The sequence below is a fragment of the Helianthus annuus genome, chromosome 14 (genome assembly GCF_002127325.2).
Source record: "Helianthus annuus cultivar XRQ/B chromosome 14, HanXRQr2.0-SUNRISE, whole genome shotgun sequence".
Taxonomy (NCBI): Eukaryota; Viridiplantae; Streptophyta; class Magnoliopsida; order Asterales; family Asteraceae; genus Helianthus; species Helianthus annuus.
Genome location: NC_035446.2, coordinates 38,717,309 through 38,735,198, shown reverse-complemented (window position 1 = coordinate 38,735,198; position 17,890 = coordinate 38,717,309). Strand labels below are relative to the sequence as shown.

The following is a 17,890-nucleotide window of genomic DNA, read 5'->3' as shown; positions in this document are numbered from 1 at the left end:
ACCAGGTTCTTGCTACAATTGTGGCGAGATGGGTCATTTCCGAAGAAATTGCCCAAAGCTTGCAAATGCTAATCCGGCACCGTGATGCGCATCTGACCGACTAGAAGATAACACCCTTTAGAAATAATCATGCCTTGTGTATTATTTTCTTTTGTTGTCAAGGTCCATGAAACAGTTGTTATCATTGTTTATAAATAAATCTTTTATTTACATTGCAATGTATTTATGAGGTTGTATGTATAAAGAACATATCCCTTACAATACCGACAATTAAGGAATCATATTCCTTGAAGAACAAACTACCCCCAAATTTCTCCCATTCTACGATATCTTGCGTCTTCCACGTAATTCCTAAGTACCCGTTTCTTCTAAGAAAAACGAAGTACAAGGCGCAAGTTACAACACATGACTAATACCCAAAGTACCACTATAAATCCTTAATAGGGTACCTAAGGATTTCCCGTAAGTCCTTAATTGTTGTATACCTAAATTCGAATGTGATAATTCCTTGTAATCAAAAATCGAATTTTGGGAGATCTTTCTATCTTCTCAGATAGATTCCCGTGAACATTGAGACCCGTCGATTGGTTTCCATATCCATATTCAATCAATAACAAGTTAAACACAAATTATAATCAAGTTAAACAATTATGTGACTTTGTGCTTATGTGTTCCCTTATGTGTTGTTGTGTGATCCAAATTATGTTATCCAAATCTTCGTAGAATCTTACATATCCTTGTACAAGAGATTCATAGTAGGATACCCAAAGGTATTACTTAAAATCCTCAATGGAATTCTATGTTATAGTTAAGTCCCTTGGATCATAAAGTACTACTTCATAATTAGACCCCTTGAGTGGTCTAGTTAAACAGATTGATCCAAAAATCTGGCTAGGGATATCATGTGATGATATAGCTGAAAGGACTCCTTGGTGGCCTAACTAAGAAGATCCCCTGTAGATCTAATTAAAGGGAACCGATGCAAGTCTAGTCACCCTCATCACAAGTTTGGTATCCTTCCCCAAAACATTACAAAACAAACTGTGCGGACTGTGCAAGGGATTACATAATTATGGATGCATACATAATTATGGAATTTAGTGCATAGAAACCACAACAAGTTTTCTCGTGTATCTAGAGTTAACCCTATTCATTTTAGTTTCTGAAGAAATTATGGAAAATGACTTATTCCGTTCATTTTCATTTCTAAAGAAATTGTGGAAAATAACTCATTCCGTTTATTTTCGTTTCTGAAGAAATTGTGGAAAATGACTCATTCCGTTCATTTTCGTTTCTGAAGAAATTGTGAAAAATAACTCATTCCGTTTATTTTCGTTTCTGAAGAAATTGTGGAAAATGATGTTTGTGCATAATGTCTAAAGCCTGCGTCTTTGTAAAGTTAGATTAACGTATATGGTCTAGATAGGTTATTTTGTATAAGTTCAGGGGTTGAAAGTGTAATTATATGAAAGTTATGATGCTAGACCGCTTTTGTGACATATGTCCACAAAAGCGAACCAGGCTGAATCGCTCATGTGGACATGTCACATGAGCGGTTCACAAACTCTATAAATACCCCTGAAGTTGTCTTCATTTGTAACGTTGTCTTGTACTCTACGTCGAACTGCTGACCGTGTGACAATCGTTATCAAGTGAAGAAAAAGTGTTTAAAGTGTGAATTCATCTGTTTCTACTCCTTTCTGTTACGTTTATCTTTGTATCATGTTGTAAATGTGTTTCCGCCACATTTTCAGTAAGCACTAGCTCTGAAAATGTGTGGCCACATTTTCATTTACCTGAAGATCCTCAAACGCATTCTACGGTATTTGAAGGGTTGCCCAAGCATCGGCTTGTGGTACCCTCGCTCGGGTGATTTTACATTATCTGGTTTTGCTGATTCAGATTTCGGTAGTTGTAAGCAGAACACTAAGTCCACCACTGCTGGGTGCCAGTTCTTCAGAACTCGGCTCGTTACCTGGCAGTGCAAGAAGCAAACTGCAGTCGCGCTGTTACGAAAAGAAACTAATACGGATTGAACATGTGAGCACCGATGATCAGAAAGCTGATTTTTACACAAAACCGTTTGATAAAAAGAGATTTTATTATCTTTTAAAGTTAAATGGGTTAAAAAATCTGCAATCTGGGAGGGTTATCGAGTGTGAAGCCGAATTGGGCGGCGATCTGACTTGAACCGTATCGTGTTGTCAACTTTTGTTTGTACAGTTGTATTTCCTGCTTGTCGTTAAAAACAAAAACACAAAAATATGTTTTAGTTTTAGGGGGAGATATTCGCAGAAAAATACAAAAACATGATAAAATCATAAAAATCCAAAAACATTAAAAAATGCAAAAAGAGCTGTGTAATATAGGGGAAATGATAGTACATCAGCTAGACGGGCACAGTACGCTAAAGATATGTAATGTAAAAATGCAATTAAGCAGTCTCGCTAAAGATGTGCCGGTAGGTTCTTACAGATTTAGTAGATCGGTTTGGGATATAAACTAAATTTAACTTGCGTTTTCGTGGGGAACATCTCCAGGATATATAGGTAACCCCTGAAATCCTGTTTGAAAGGTCCCGTATTCTGAGATACTAGGTCTTTATACTCGGTGATATCTGGGGTATTATCCCGGAACTTCTGCTGTATGGAAATACTGACCTAGTCCCCGGATAATACTTTGCACAAAAAGCTTTGAAACATAAGCTTCACCCTCAGCATGCTGATGAAACAATAAAATTGATAGTCGCTGCTGTTGAAAGGCAAAAGATCCTCTAAAGGGGACCCACCGAAAAGTCAAGCCGTCATCTCTCTGCTGAACGGAAGTTCTGACCTGAGCTCTCACGGTTTCGCATCTAACCCCAACAGATATCAGATGTGGTATATTCACCTGTAAGACTGAATACTGGGATCCGGATACGGGAGTATATACTGAGGTGGGAACACACGTTGACGTTTAAGTCTCTAAAACACTAATAACGTATCCCGAACAGATTGAAAATTCTGTGAGAATTTAAAGTGGATCAATATACCGACAATCAACGCGAATTGCTTAAATGTTTAAAATGAAATAAGCTTAACGGTGCTTGTGTTCTGTCGGCAGCTGATATGATCCCTTAACACGCTCGAAAAAATATTGTGTGTATATATTTCAGTTTGTACAGCTTTAAACCCAAAAAGATTTTCTTTTCTCATTTTATTTTCGACAACTGATACTGGGGATTGAAAGTTCAAAGCCCGTATGCAGATCATGTCGGTGTCTGATGAGGGTTGGGTAAGCTGTGATTGCAAACAAAGATCCGGTATGATGTTTGACAGATAAAATGTGCAAATGGTTTAAACGTCAAAAGTTCATTAATTTGAACTGCTTCTAAAACAAAACGACAAAGTACTTCATAAATCTGATCATCCAGGGCCATTAACTTGGACTTGGAAGATGAATCAGTTGTTCCAAGGTCATTAACTTGGACTTGGTCAACTGGATGCCAGCATGTGAAATCGAAAAAAGTTGAAAGTTGTATAAAAAATTAATTTCTTGAAAAATCAAAGTTTGGACCGCTTTTGTGTCTTTGGGTCGCTCTTGTGTCAAAGTAACATTGTGGACCGCTCATAAGTGTGACAACTGCCACTTTACGGTAACTTTTCACACTTAAAATACTCATTTTAGCTACATTTTTAGCTACATTTTTTTATTCATTTTGAACATCCGAACTGCTTATTTCGTGACATACACATAGAATACTCAAGGAATACTTACTTAGGATGCATATGACTCATTTTTATTAAGTACATTTGGAACAGTTTAAACAATGCATCGAAACTACTAGAAAAGCACCTAATAAACTAGTATTCTGACGAAAAAGCAGAATCCGCAGAAAATCATCTAAACGACATCTTTAGGACTTAGACGAAAGTCCAACATCTTATATATATTAAACCCTAACTAGGAATACAAGGGTTTGATTTAAATCCTTTCCGAAGTCCGATAACACTAAAAATTGCCCGAAAAGCACTAAAAGCGATGATTTCAACATTTTTCCGCAGAAATTCTGCTGAAATCAGCTTTCTAATATTTTTACGACATGTAAAAATATTATTTGACATATAATTCATGTGAGGATACATTCGGGTAATATCCGAGCCAATAACTACATCAATTCACACATGTTTCGCAACTTAGCGTTCAAATAACATCTAACCGAAACAATTCGAAACAAATGTCCGAACGATATCAAATCTTTTTTTTAATGGTCATCTAGTGTTAATCGGATCATTTTGGTCTAGTAATGATCATTTAACACCCTTTAAACACTTAAACACTTATACTTATAAACTACCTAAAACATCTAACTAAGAACTCTAGCATTTTTACTAAGTAATTCAAGAAGGAAAAGCAAAGGGAACCCCCCCCCCCATTCACGGTTGCAACACCCCTTGTGGGCCCCACTTTTCTTTCAACTTGTTACAAATAATATCTAGATATTTACTTCATGTTGCAACTTGATACAAGTGGTGAAATGTGATCATTGTTGCAACTAGTTACCTTCTTCTTCTAACCCTTTCATTCATGCATTTCACCTCCTATCTTCACAACACCAAAAGCTCCCAACAACACCCCATTTTCGGTCAAGAACACCCCTCCCCCATCTTCATTTTCAAGCCACTTTCATGATGATCAAGATGCATTTTCATGGAACTTAGGAGGATCTAAGACAACCACAAGTTGAAGCAAGCATTTCCATTCATCTAAGAGCTTTCAACCATCAAATCTTCATCTTCTTTGCTTCTTATTTTCACCTAGATCATCCCTAGCCAAGAGCTAGAAGTGAGACTTCTAAATCCTTTATTTTCATACTTGTTTATGTATTTATTGTTAAAGAACAACTTATAACTAAAACAACAATACAAAACAAGATGAAAATATAAAGAAGCAAAATAATAATCATGATATAAAAGTGTGTTTATGTTGTGAGTTAAAGATGATTACTTGCATATTTGATCTAGTTTTGATGATTAGCATAAAAATAACTTGTTAGATGATGTTTAAAAACATAATCTAACAAGTGTACATGAAAATGTTTAAGGGTTTTGTTAAACATAAATGTTTAGATGGAGGATCATGATCTTTGATTTTGTTAAAGTATATAAGGTTGTTAACAAAAAAATAATGCTTTTACAAGTTATAAAAAGAAAACATACAAGATGGGTTTTTATGAAAAGCTTGTTAAAACTAGAAGTAAAATATGATTTTTGGACTAGTAAACATATGTAAAGATCATACCAAAACCCTACATGAGTATGAGTTCATCTTGATAAGTTATGTTATAAATCTCATATGTTTTTATTAAGAAAAATATGAGAAGATTAGTGGTGATTTTATAAGAAAAAGATGTGTTTTTATTAAACATGGCAAAGTCCATATTTCTAATAAAATATGGCCAAGTTTTTCCTAAAAATCATAAGTTACAAAAACTATTATTTTTGACAAAATCTTTATTAGATTAAAAAGATTTCAAAGAATAGTTTTTATAAAAGCAAAGTTTTGAGAAAATATATATTTAGTTAACTTAACAACTTATGTGCTATGTGTCATTTGTTTGTATTAGTTATATTTATGATAACTAGGAACTTGAATACAATGATACAAATGAACACAATGTACATTTCGACTAAAGTCTTACAAGACTACATTTAAATACATCTTATAAACACCTTACGGACATTCCGAGCTTTCAAACACAACTTATGGTCAAAACGGACGACGGGCGAATCTATGAACATCTCGCCATTCCGAGGAAGTTACTACGACGTTTAGGCGATCTTTCGACACGAATACATACACATCACCGAAAACAATATCCGAATGTTTTGAAACTTATAAAAACTATTGTGTATTCTTTTAACTAAAAAGCCTATACTTAGTAATTTTTATAAAAATGAAAGAATATATTTTTAACAAATGGGCTTCTCTTATAACAAATGGGCTATTTTACGAATGGGCTTATTTTTAACAAATGGGCTTATTTTATAACAAATGGGCTATTTTTACAAATGGGCTTATCATCCTAAATGGGCTTAACATAAATACATGGGCTAAGCCCAATACCAAAACTTATGGGCTAAGCCCAATACCCAACATATGGGCCAAGGCCCAATAACATAAAGCCCAATAACATTTGGGCCCAACACTATTGAGGCCCAACACTATTTAGGCCCAACACTATTGAGGCCCAACACTATTTAAGCCCAACACTATTGAGGCCCAACACTATTTAGGCCCAACACTATTTAGGCCCAACACTATTGAGGCCCAACACTATTTAGGCCCAACACTATTTAGGCCCAACACTATTGAAGCCCAACACTATTTTGGCCCAACAACATGAATTCTTGGGCTAAGCCCAATGACATATAAATTGGTAAAAATACAATTATACAATTTATTCATACAAGACATGAAATCCAGAGGACAAGACCCGATGATACAACTCACGAGATACAAGAATATATATTTGGCGAAATATATACACTAAACAGTTATCAATTAATACATCTAAGACACAGTTCAATGAATAACAAAGACATACAATTCTTAACACATATTCAAGATAAAAGACTTGTACTCAAGTCATTACAAGACCGAAGTGTCTAACAAATATAGAACGTTTGTAGGTGGTGATACTATTCAGGACGACCGTACGTCAGATCACAGTTACTTACCATTCACGGACGCAATTCTGTGAGTTCATGTCCCCTGTTCATTTAAATGTTTTACAACTTTACAACTATCGGGGAAAATACATGTTCAACGTATGTTAAAGTTAGGGAATGAAACACCTTAGATCATGTGCGAATTAGGGTTATACATCTAAGCACCATTAATCCAGTTTGGACCTAGGTACAAGTGGTTAGATCTAATGGGTTTTGGCGAGCCCCACTCTTGGTCGTGGACCCATACGGAAGAGTGCTTTTGTGTCCCAGTCGATAGGAATCGGCATAAAATCGTCTAGGGTTGGATTTCTTCCTTTTTCGTCACACATATTAATGTCCTCGTGAAACATTAATGATCAACGATTTCATTGACGCTTTACATACTACATCATTACATACAGATACATTTTATACAACTCACATTTTACGGATACATTTTATACAACTCACATTTTATGGATACATTTTATACAACTCACATTTTACAGATACATCTCATCCAACTAAACTGCATGAACTCGCCAACTTTTGTTGATGTTTTCAAACTTAACATGTATTTCAGGGAATTAGTGGACCATGCAGACATTTCAGTCAAGGAAAGCAAGTATCAAGACTCCATGCCACCATTTAAAGGGTTTGCCCGTTATATACCGCCTCTTTGCGGTGATATAGTGGTCAAAGCCTTGACATTTTAAGACTTACATTTCGAAGTATAAAACAATGACAACTTATTTTCATTTGATGGTTTGTAACCAATACATTTAACTTATTTGCATTCTTTTGAAACGATTATGACAATGGCATTGGAGCTTGTTTTTATTCATTTAGTATGTTCACTTATATTGTTATGCAATGAGAACTGATCAGATCACACCTCGCGCTTCCGCTACGAGCGGGTGTGACAGATTGGTATCAGAGCATCGATTGTAGTGAACCAGGATTCTTTCTCGAGTCTAAGTCTACAATCACTAGGGACCCCTCACGAAAACCTCTTGTTCATGTTGAACATATTATAAATAAAATTGGATAGGTCAAAAGGTTTTCATTGCATAAACATTTTTCAAGGTCCACTACAACAAAAATTCACTTCACATAAATCAAGCGAGGACATTTCCATGGGTGAAGTCTATGAGAAATAGACACATTACATTAACATACTATGTGCCTACAATACATTACATTATCAGTTTACGCATTATAAATGGTTTACAAGTTCAGCTTATGCAAAGATAGAAATCCTTGTTAGATAGGATTTTATATGATTATATATATATAAGCCATTCATATATGTGTTGTACGAAATATTTGGCAAGAACAAAATACCTTCGACTTCAAACTTTATTATTATTCTTTACTCGCACGATGAAAATATCGACCTCACGTCTACTGCGGCTTATGGAGAACATGATTCCTAAGTGATATCTTAAACTTAATTCCATAAAAATACGGCTGCTTTCTTGCAAATGCTGAGATGCCTGACCATGATAATGACGACGAGGCGGAGGTGGTAACCTTGGACAACAACTCTATTAGGGGGACGAGATCCCTGTGACTCATACTAATCAAGGTGGATATACTCTTGTCCTTACAAGGAAGATGAAGTACTCATCTTGAAGGTGCCTCTTCAGTTGTTATTATTACAGATTCTTTTCATTTCTATTTCATCTAACGCCGTACCGTTTTACGAGTACTGACAACAGTGTTTCCTCTCTTACTGATCGGCTGCTTCGTACGAGAGAACGCTAGGGTGACCATGCAAGGCAATTTATTATTACGGTGGCCAACGTAATAACAACTTGTAGTGCATGGGAATTCTGGTGGACTCTGGGGGCCAAGCTAATGATCACTATTCATTCAAAATTCTTAAGTTATTACTTGAGATTCAATTTTTCTTATCTATTAGAACACGAACTGTGGTGGTTAGTATAATACCCTACAATACCGTACACTACAATACAGGAAGACAACACGTATTTATTCACACCTAACATTCGATCTATATCACGATTCATTTGAGACTAGTCATTAAAACAAACAAAACTTGTTAGCTACTCATGTGGATTTTCCTCAACATTCTCGAAATTCTTGAACATGGGTTGGTTCCAGGGTGTCTATGACACTTTATCCTACTTTACCTTACCTTACCTTATCATATTCCACCTTATCATATTTATTGGAAATGATACAATAAATTTCGTCGCTTGACATTTGTCTTTTCCCAAGGAATGGTATGGCATGAGCCATGCTGCAACTCCCTCATTGCATTCTATTCGAAATTTCTGGAGATTCTAATAATCTTGCTAGAGCTCGTGAAACTCAAGCACTATTACCATAATTTTCACATGGACAAATAATACAAAGGATTTTCTCTACTTCGGACGATCGAGGTCATAGAGTAGGGAACACATATTATATGGACGAAGACCACTAGTTGGTTTTCCCTCCTCAATGAATTATTTCTTTGCCACTAAACATATAACCGATACACGCAAGAGGCACTACGCATTTTGGTTGCGGTTATTCACATTATCATTTATTTACTTATTTATTTTTTTTATTTTTATTTTTTTTCAGTTATCCATATTATCATATATTTAAACATATATGAACAATGCGATCTTGAGGTTTCCATGACCAATTGCATTCTTCATTTTTGGGTGCATGATAGACTATATATATCCAAATATATGTCTAGATTCTTTTAATAGTGTGTATTAAAAATATCATGGCACCAAAAGAAACAAATGTTTAAGTTAAAAGTTATGTGTTGAAAATCATTGCTTTTACACAAGATGTGGTTTATACATGACACTGTTAAGCAAGACATTATTACACATGACATTTGATGTTAGTATATACAAGACATTTTCGTAAATAACGAGACGTGTGTAATATGATAAAAGCATGGTGGATACGCCGCTGGTACTTCCTATATATAAGTGCTTATATTATATTGCATATCGTGGTGTTATTCAAACCTATTCGACAAAGACAAGACATGACATTTTGCATAAGACGCGACATCTTCTACACAAGACAAAATATTATATTTCAAGACATGATATATTTATACACTACATTTCTGTTGGTTATTTATTTAACCATACATCATTCTTTTATATCATCTGATTTTCATATCTATTTTCATATGATTTTATAAAAGAACTCGATCATAACTGGAGCCAATATTGTTGGTTACACTTGATGCTTTCACGATCTCTCAAGGGTTGTTCCATACTGGGTAACACCCGAATTCAAACACACTGAGTGTTACATGTTGGGTTTAGCCTCGAAGATCCGAAGCATGACCGCATCATCCCACCCTACCTCAATCACTCAAACAATAGTTACTCGACACGTTTCCAATCAACCAACATTTCACATCCATGTTATTTGTTACTGGTGCCAATTTTAGCTTCATCTAAACATATGGTTGGGTTGTCCTACATCTAAACATATGGATTGGGTTATCCTACATCTAAACATATGGATTTGGGTTATCCTACATTTAAACATAGGGTTCCTAAAACTATACTGTGAAGTCCTCGCCACATAGAATTCAAAATGTACTTGGCCTAGAGTCAAGTAAGCTAGACATCCCCTCATGCTATAGAATTGGCATACGGTAAACTACCCTAGTCAGGGGAAGTTGTTAGAGGATGTTCCTAGGAACTTGGCGAGCGAAAATTCAGTATCGATCTCTTACCCATTGAGTTGGGTAGTTTCGATGTAGTGGTTGGCATGGATTGGTTGTCTGATAACCAAGTCGAAGTCTTTGTCATGAGAAGGTCATTAGCCTACCACACTGAATAAAGAGACACTTGTTATTCACAGAGAGAAACACGACACACCATTGCGGATCACTAATTACCAGAAGGCACAGAAGTGCTTATGGAAAGGTTGTATTGCCTTTCTAGCACATGTTGTCGAAAAGAAGGCCGTTGGGCCACAACTGACAGATATTCCAGTGGTAAAAGAGTTTCCTGAAATATTTCCTGAATACTTGTCGGGACTATAACCATATCGACAAGTCGAGTTTCATATCGACTTGGTATCGTGAACCGCACCCATAACCAAATCTCTATATCGATTAGCACCTTTTGAAATGCAAGAGTTATTCACACAAAGAGTTGGATAAAGGATTCATTAGACCAAGCTTCTCGCCTTGGGGAGCTCCAGCTTTGTATATAAAGAAGAAGGATGAAACACTCAGAATGTGCATCAACTAAAGAGAGTTGAATAAACTCACCATCAAGAATCGGTATCCACTATCGAAGATTGGTGATTTATTCGATCAATTGCAAGGTTCAAGCTTCTACTCCAAGATAGACTTACGATTGGCAGACGAGCACGAACAACATTTGAGAACCATTTTAGAACTACTCAAGAAGGAGACACTAATGCGAGTTTTGGATTCGTGAAGTACAATTTCTCGGGCAGATAGTGAACGAGAAAGGGATTCAAGTAGACACCTCGAAGATTGAAGCAATTAAGAACTGGGAAGCGCCCAAGACTTCAACTGAAGTCCGACAATTCTTGGGATTAGCAGGGTACTATCGGAGATTTATAGAGAATTTTTCTAAAATTTTCTCAACCGCTAACCTCCCTCACCTAAATTGTGAAACAAGAAGAATCATTTCAACTTCTCAAGGATAAGTTGTGCGATGCACCAATCTTATCACTACCCGATGGTACCGATGACTTTGTAGTTCACTGTGATGCTTCGCATCAAGCATTTGGTTGCGTACTTATCCAACAGGAAAAAGTTATCGCGTACACATCACTTCAACTGAAAGTTGAAAAGAATGATACCACTCACAACCTCGAGTTAGGCGCAGTGGTATTCACTTTGAAAATATGGCGACATTACTTATATGGTACTCAGTGTACGATTTTCACGGACCATAAAAGTCTTCAGCACATATTCAATAAAAAAGAACTAAATATGCGTCAGGGAAGTTGGATTGAATTGCTGAATGACTATGATTGTGAAATAAAGTACCATCCGGGCAAGGCGAACGTTGTAGCAGACGCCTTGAGCCGCAAGGAACGAGTTAGAACTTTGAGAGTTCGAGCATTACAGATGACGATTCACACGGATCTTACCACACGAATTCATGATGCACAACAAGAAGCGCTCAAGGAAGAACATATTCGAGCAGAAACTCTTTGAGTCACAGAAAAACAATTAGTACCGAAAGAAGATGGAACTTTATACTCTGTGGGTAGAATTTGAGTTCCACGGTTTGGCGGCCTTCGAGATGTTATTTTGAGGAAGCACATAGGCCCAAGACTTGAAAGAGTACTATTGGTGGCCTAACTTCAAAAAGGATATCGCGACTTATGTCGGAAAATGCTTGACCTGCACAATGGTCAAGACAGAATATCAGAAACCCTCGGGGTTGCTACAACAACCCATGATTCCCTTCTAGGAATGGGAACAAATATCGATGGACTTCGTTACGAAGCTACCCAGGACCGCAAGAGGCCACGACATGATATGGGTAAACGTCGATAGATTGACAAAGTCCGCAAACTTCTTGCCGATTCGGGAGAAGGATAGCACAGAGAAACTAGCAGAACTCTATCTTAAGGAAATAGTGGCTCGTCATGGAGTGCCTATTTCAATCATCTCAGACCAAGACGGTCTCTTCATTTCACGAATTTAGAAGGCATTTCAAGAGGCCTTTGGATTTCATTTAAATCTAAGTACGACTTTTCATCCACAAACTGACGGCCAGAGTGAACGGATAATCCAAACACTCGCAGATATGCTTCGTGCGTGTGTTATGGATTTGGGCGGCAATTGGGATACTAATTTTCCTTTGGTTGAGTTTTCCTACAACAACAGCTACCATACAAGTATACAAGCTGCACCGTTTGAAGCTCTCTATGGTCGAAAGTGTCGCTCTCCGCTATGTTGGGCGGAAGCGGGCGATAAACAACTAATCAGACCGGATTTAATCCAAAAGACTACGGATAAAATCTTTAGAACAGAGACAGTATCAAGGCGGCTCGCGATCGATAAAAGAGCTACGCAGACAGGAGACGGAAGCCATTATCTTTCAAGGTCGGAGATAAGGCCTTGTTGAAAGTCTCACCTTGGAAGGGCGTAGCAAGTTTCGGCAAATGTGGAAAGCTTAACCCCCGTTATGTAGGACCCTTTGAAATCTTAGAAAAGATTGGCACCGTTTCCTACAAACTGAAGTTACTAGAAGAACTAAGTAGTGTACACGACATATTTCATGTGTCGAATCTTAAGAAGAGTCCAACACAAGAAACGGTTATCATCCCGGCGGATGAAGTTCACATTGATGACAAACTCCAATTCATAAAGCACCTGTTAAGGTCATGGACCGGGAGGTCCAGAAAATACGAAGGAGTCATAACATATTAGTTAAAATTCGTTGGAACTCTCGACACGGACCCGTATATATTTGGGAACGTACAGATCAAATCAAAACCAGAATACCCCTGCCTGTTCGAGAATACTCCTGCAAAGGATGACTCAGCTTGAATTTCGGGACGAAATTCTTAATAACAGGGGGAGAATGTGACAACTGCCACTTTACGGTAACTTTTCACACTTAAAATACTCATTTTAGCTACATTTTTAGCTACATTTTTTTATTCATTTTGAACATCCGAACTGCTTATTTCGTGACATACACATAGAATACTCAAGGAATACTTACTTAGGATGCATATGACTCATTTTTATTAAGTACATTTGGAACAGTTTAAACAATGCATCGAAACTACTAGAAAAGCACCTAATAAACTAGTATTCTGACGAAAAAGCAGAATCCGCAGAAAATCATCTAAACGACATCTTTAGGACTTAGACGAAAGTCCAACATCTTATATATATTAAACCCTAACTAGGAATACAAGGGTTTGATTTAAATCCTTTCCGAAGTCCGATAACACTAAAAATTGCCCGAAAAGCACTAAAAGCGATGATTTCAACATTTTTCCGCAGAAATTCTGCTGAAATCAGCTTTCTAATATTTTTACGACATGTAAAAATATTATTTGACATATAATTCATGTGAGGATACATTCGGGTAATATCCGAGCCAATAACTACATCAATTCACACATGTTTCGCAACTTAGCGTTCAAATAACATCTAACCGAAACAATTCGAAACAAATGTCCGAACGATATCAAATCTTTTTTTTAATGGTCATCTAGTGTTAATCGGATCATTTTGGTCTAGTAATGATCATTTAACACCCTTTAAACACTTAAACACTTATACTTATAAACTACCTAAAACATCTAACTAAGAACTCTAGCATTTTTACTAAGTAATTCAAGAAGGAAAAGCAAAGGGAACCCCCCCCCCATTCACGGTTGCAACACCCCTTGTGGGCCCCACTTTTCTTTCAACTTGTTACCAATAATATCTAGATATTTACTTCATGTTGCAACTTGATACAAGTGGTGAAATGTGATCATTGTTGCAACTAGTTACCTTCTTCTTCTAACCCTTTCATTCATGCATTTCACCTCCTATCTTCACAACACCAAAAGCTCCCAACAACACCCCATTTTCGGTCAAGAACACCCCTCCCCCATCTTCATTTTCAAGCCACTTTCATGATGATCAAGATGCATTTTCATGGAACTTAGGAGGATCTAAGACAACCACAAGTTGAAGCAAGCATTTCCATTCATCTAAGAGCTTTCAACCATCAAATCTTCATCTTCTTTGCTTCTTATTTTCACCTAGATCATCCCTAGCCAAGAGCTAGAAGTGAGACTTCTAAATCCTTTATTTTCATACTTGTTTATGTATTTATTGTTAAAGAACAACTTATAACTAAAACAACAATACAAAACAAGATGAAAATATAAAGAAGCAAAATAATAATCATGATATAAAAGTGTGTTTATGTTGTGAGTTAAAGATGATTACTTGCATATTTGATCTAGTTTTGATGATTAGCATAAAAATAACTTGTTAGATGATGTTTAAAAACATAATCTAACAAGTGTACATGAAAATGTTTAAGGGTTTTGTTAAACATAAATGTTTAGATGGAGGATCATGATCTTTGATTTTGTTAAAGTATATAAGGTTGTTAACAAAAAAATAATGCTTTTACAAGTTATAAAAAGAAAACATACAAGATGGGTTTTTATGAAAAGCTTGTTAAAACTAGAAGTAAAATATGATTTTTGGACTAGTAAACATATGTAAAGATCATACCAAAACCCTACATGAGTATGAGTTCATCTTGATAAGTTATGTTATAAATCTCATATGTTTTTATTAAGAAAAATATGAGAAGATTAGTGGTGATTTTATAAGAAAAAGATGTGTTTTTATTAAACATGGCAAAGTCCATATTTCTAATAAAATATGGCCAAGTTTTTCCTAAAAATCATAAGTTACAAAAACTATTATTTTTGACAAAATCTTTATTAGATTAAAAAGATTTCAAAGAATAGTTTTTATAAAAGCAAAGTTTTGAGAAAATATATATTTAGTTAACTTAACAACTTATGTGCTATGTGTCATTTGTTTGTATTAGTTATATTTATGATAACTAGGAACTTGAATACAATGATACAAATGAACACAATGTACATTTCGACTAAAGTCTTACAAGACTACATTTAAATACATCTTATAAACACCTTACGGACATTCCGAGCTTTCAAACACAACTTATGGTCAAAACGGACGACGGGCGAATCTATGAACATCTCGCCATTCCGAGGAAGTTACTACGACGTTTAGGCGATCTTTCGACACGAATACATACACATCACCGAAAACAATATCCGAATGTTTTGAAACTTATAAAAACTATTGTGTATTCTTTTAACTAAAAAGCCTATACTTAGTAATTTTTATAAAAATGAAAGAATATATTTTTAACAAATGGGCTTCTCTTATAACAAATGGGCTATTTTACGAATGGGCTTATTTTTAACAAATGGGCTTATTTTATAACAAATGGGCTATTTTTACAAATGGGCTTATCATCCTAAATGGGCTTAACATAAATACATGGGCTAAGCCCAATACCAAAACTTATGGGCTAAGCCCAATACCCAACATATGGGCCAAGGCCCAATAACATAAAGCCCAATAACATTTGGGCCCAACACTATTTAGGCCCAACACTATTTAGGCCCAACACTATTGAGGCCCAACACTATTTAAGCCCAACACTATTGAGGCCCAACACTATTTAGGCCCAACACTATTTAGGCCCAACACTATTGAGGCCCAACACTATTTAGGCCCAACACTATTTAGGCCCAACACTATTGAAGCCCAACACTATTTTGGCCCAACAACATGAATTCTTGGGCTAAGCCCAATGACATATAAATTGGTAAAAATACAATTATACAATTTATTCATACAAGACATGAAATCCAGAGGACAAGACCCGATGATACAACTCACGAGATACAAGAATATATATTTGGCGAAATATATACACTAAACAGTTATCAATTAATACATCTAAGACACAGTTCAATGAATAACAAAGACATACAATTCTTAACACATATTCAAGATAAAAGACTTGTACTCAAGTCATTACAAGACCGAAGTGTCTAACAAATATAGAACGTTTGTAGGTGGTGATACTATTCAGGACGACCGTACGTCAGATCACAGTTACTTACCATTCACGGACGCAATTCTGTGAGTTCATGTCCCCTGTTCATTTAAATGTTTTACAACTTTACAACTATCGGGGAAAATACATGTTCAACGTATGTTAAAGTTAGGGAATGAAACACCTTAGATCATGTGCGAATTAGGGTTATACATCTAAGCACCATTAATCCAGTTTGGACCTAGGTACAAGTGGTTAGATCTAATGGGTTTTGGCGAGCCCCACTCTTGGTCGTGGACCCATACGGAAGAGTGCTTTTGTGTCCCAGTCGATAGGAATCGGCATAAAATCGTCTAGGGTTGGATTGCTTCCTTTTTCGTCACACATATTAATGTCCTCGCGAAACATTAATGATCAACGATTTCATTGACGCTTTACATACTACATCATTACATACAGATACATTTTATACAACTCACATTTTACGGATACATTTTATACAACTCACATTTTATGGATACATTTTATACAACTCACATTTTACAGATACATCTCATCCAACTAAACTGCATGAACTCGCCAACTTTTGTTGATGTTTTCAAACTTAACATGTATTTCAGGGAATTAGTGGACCATGCAGACATTTCAGTCAAGGAAAGCAAGTATCAAGACTCCATGCCACCATTTAAAGGGTTTGCCCGTTATATACCGCCTCTTTGCGGTGATATAGTGGTCAAAGCCTTGACATTTTAAGACATACATTTCGAAGTATAAAACAATGACAACTTATTTTCATTTGATGGTTTGTAACCAATACATTTAACTTATTTGCGTTCTTTTGAAACGATTATGACAATGGCATTGGAGCTTGTTTTTATTCATTTAGTATGTTCACTTATATTGTTATGCAATGAGAACTGATCAGATCACACCTCGCGCTTCCGCTACGAGCGGGTGTGACAATAAGGTCATGACAAATAAGCGGTTCAGACCTCATATATAAGGAACAGGGTCCGCTTATTCTGTCATTACTCTAAACCGCTTTTACGACATCTTCTTTGGGGCGATTCGAGCGATCTCAACTGATCTTCGTGTTTTCTTGCTGTTTGAGCTTTGTTTTTGCTTGTTCTTAATAGATTTCCATCATTTACATCATGGGCAAGGTAAGTCATCATTTAATTTCAGTTCTAATGTGATAAATCATGTCTGTCGGCTTGAGTGAGTGAACGATTCATGTTTTAAGCCTGTGAATGTCATGTTTGTGTGAAATGATTGTTGATTCAGTGTCGTATGATGATACTAGGTGTAGTATTACATGCTAATTGATGAAATTTGATCGTTTGATGAGGGTTGTCGGAACTGAATGTGTTTAGATTTAGATCTAGGGTGTTTTAGGATAGTCTAACAAAATTAAAAGATACTCTTAGGTTCGGAATTTTGTGTAGAATATGTTTGTAGCATCAATTTTAGGATTTAGAAATGTTTTACATGATTTGAGTGTAGGGTCGCTTTTACAGTTAGGATTGTTCAGAACCGCTCATAGATCATATTTGAACCGCTTTTGTGAACAGATGTACTTTGAACCGCTCA

General features: G+C 36.1%; 2 long non-coding RNA genes across 2 annotated transcripts; both read left to right on the top strand.

The window, feature by feature from the left end:
- Positions 1 to 4,562: 4,562 nt before the first annotated feature.
- On the top strand, positions 4,563 to 7,312 carry LOC118486315. Its single transcript, XR_004878418.1, has 3 exons — positions 4,563 to 4,824; positions 6,672 to 6,738; positions 7,273 to 7,312. It is a non-coding gene; the product is annotated as an uncharacterized LOC118486315 (long non-coding RNA).
- A 6,898-nt stretch (positions 7,313 to 14,210) lies between these two features.
- On the top strand, positions 14,211 to 16,960 carry LOC118486314. Its single transcript, XR_004878417.1, has 3 exons — positions 14,211 to 14,472; positions 16,320 to 16,386; positions 16,921 to 16,960. It is a non-coding gene; the product is annotated as an uncharacterized LOC118486314 (long non-coding RNA).
- The last annotated feature ends 930 nt before the right edge of the window (positions 16,961 to 17,890 follow it).